Here is a 2,951-nt window from a genome sequence, read left to right as displayed (position 1 = left end):
TCCTGTCGCATTAATTCCATATGTAATCCAACTCATTTAAACTTACCAACAATTAGTGACATAGATGAAAGTTCTTTATCACTTTTCTTCGTGACTTCTTTGATGTCAGCATGCAAGAACATTCACAGAACTCTCAGCTGCTCAATGTCCTGCATTTCAGTCTTTTCTGTCCCTAGGGCACCCGTGAGTCCACAGCCAAGGATCCTACATAGTTCATTTGCAAAAATCAGTAATCGTCATGGTTCCTCTCATCTGTAATACTGCTGTGACAGCACTGGCTGCTCAAAGGGCAAAGCTTCCGAAATTCAGATGGGAACAGCTCAGCGCAGTCTTCCAGCCTCGCAAACCTTGGAGTGGCCGTCAGGCTGAAGGACTAGAATATCGGCAGGCACACAGACGGCAATTTCAAGGGCTAGGCCTACACGATCAGGCTTCGGACGAGACTCACTATCCCTGCCTTGCAAGCTATGGAGCAGTCATCATTGTGATGGCAAGATAAGTCTGCATCATATGTGCTGTTCACTTTGAGGGCTAGGCCAACAGGATGCATGTCAATGAAGGAATTCATCGTCCAAGCCTTGCAAGCTTCGAAGTGGTCATGGCAGTTGTCCTTCACATCGATAGGCAGGCCATCAGGGCTGGGTCGACAGGTTGTGTCATTCATCTCCGGGGGCATCCCAGCCTTGCGAGCTCGTCATGCTGAAGGGCAAGGTCAGATAGTAGCTGAAGCAAGCAGAATGTACTCCCGCCTCCTCGAACCTGAGGATGACGCCTGCCGCTGTAGTAGGAGTCCTGGGTATTACGGCACCAAATGTAAGGAACCAAGACAGATGCTATGGCTATCCCAATCTTCCTCCTTTAATGGAACTCTAATGAGAACCATGATGATAGGTGAGAGATGTTACATTCTTCTTTTGCAACAGGCACAAGGGCATGCAAGGCAAGAAGACAGGAAAATTAAGGAACCTAGCTATTATGCACCTTTTAAGTAAGGGACCTATCACTGTGGACCATTGACCTCAGAAGAGACTGATCGCTGGGGACCACGAAGTCCCGGAAAAGATTAAGGGGACAGTTGCAACATGGAGGAGAGCCACGTAGGAAGGAGGTCGCCCAGCGACATGTGCTGAAGACATTTCGTCAGTTTTTGGAACCAAGCTGCCGAGACTTCACTGGACCATGGCAACCAGTCAAGGCCTGGCCAACACATAGCTACAAGAGTACGCTTTGCAACTTCACCAGGCCACAGAGTTCTAACACAATGCCTGTAAGCACCTGTTTCTGTGGCCAGAACACATGCTAGCTTAGGGTCTGAACTTACAGACAGCTGCCGGGCCAGGACACCTCCTCCGGGTGTTCCTGTTTAAGGTTCCAGATATGACCCCCGTTTCTTTGGCCAAGTGTGGACATTACATTTGTGATGTCTTGGACCCTTCGGTCAAGCCTATAGCTGCTGGGTTGAGCACATCGCTGCTTTCCTCATCTCACCTTGCCAGTCATGCAACGGTGAACTACTTTCTTTGGCTGAACTATGTTTTTCTAATTTGCTTTGTCTTGTACTACCACTTTATTTGTTGTAGTCTGCTGTTAATTTACGTCAAGTCAATATGCCATCTTACTCTCAGCTGCTTAAGTCTGTACTATGTACTTTCCCTTCTATGTGTGCATTAAATGTTTTGTTGGACGTATGCAAATGGCTTTTTGTTGTTTTGGGTGCTCTGAGGTTTTGTTTAAGTAACCCATTCCAAATATAAAGAACCTGCATCACAGCTACTGATTATGGGTAGCCATGTGAAAAGCAGATAAAAGCAGTCAACATGTGCTTGGTTAAAAAATCCCTCCACATGGTTAGATGGTCTGTTGAGATTTTTAGGCCTGCCAACCTTTAAATTAAGAAAACACGACAGTGGAAGCTAAAAAATACTTAAATTTAGTGAAAATACTATACATTATTCGATTACTCAATATGCTCACCGTTTATCAAGTAAGACTTGCAGATTTTGTTCTGTAATGGTGCTGTGAACAGCCATGCAGCCCAATATTGTCGCAGCAGCAATGGGTCTCTGCCGTAGACAGGCAGAAATGTTGAAGTTTATTAATGAAATATTCGTGTAACATTCGTCAAGGACTCGGTTGCCATATACATTGGTTCTATCAGCTGATGTCGCAGCAGTGCGGGAAGGTCCGCATAATCAATGGGTTAAAAAATTGGGTTTTAAAAAAGCACTTAGCGACTCTTGCGCTCTTGTCTTCGTTCAAATTGATTTTGTCCGAAGAACACACGAATGAAAAATCATCAAATATTTCTGTCAATATGACAAACATAAATGAAAGGCAAAGTGACAAGACGATGAGGAGATAACAAAGCAAGAAAGCGATTGCGCTTGGTTCAAAACCTGACAGCAGCTTCAAAGCATAACCAGAAGGTTGGCCCAGGAAGCTAGACAGTAGATGTATGTTGGAAAGAGTTTGAGGGCATTGTGGTCAGCTCCATGCTTGATGTATAATACTATCTGCAATGTGTGTGCCAACAATTGGCCCCCTGATAGCCGTTTCCTGTGTAAGCATGGTTGTATATGTTGCAGCTCAAGAACTGAAGTTTTAGTTAACCGCTTCTGTGCCTGACTTGACAGATGAGCACGCTTATGTATTCGTACAAGTAAATCAGGATGTGTCGATAGTGTACTGAGTAGGTGTATGTTAACAGGCTAGGATTTTCTTTGTTTTCAATGATTCAATTCTTTATTTTACTTGTTGCACAATGTAGACCAATAAAAGGACAAGCACAGAAGGCGAAAACGTAAATGCATACATGACTGTTTTTCATTACGAAATTAATGTTTTCTGCTTTGATGTCATAATACTGTTACGCGCTGTGCCAAGCATCGAAGAATGCGCCAGAAAGACGGTGAAGACGACGATCTGGGCAATGCTCGTGTTGTTCTGCCATC

Source organism: Dermacentor silvarum, chromosome 4 (assembly GCF_013339745.2).
Source record: "Dermacentor silvarum isolate Dsil-2018 chromosome 4, BIME_Dsil_1.4, whole genome shotgun sequence".
Classification (NCBI taxonomy): Eukaryota; Metazoa; Arthropoda; class Arachnida; order Ixodida; family Ixodidae; genus Dermacentor; species Dermacentor silvarum.
The sequence above is the reverse complement of the archived record's forward strand: the minus strand, read 5'-3'. Positions refer to the sequence as shown.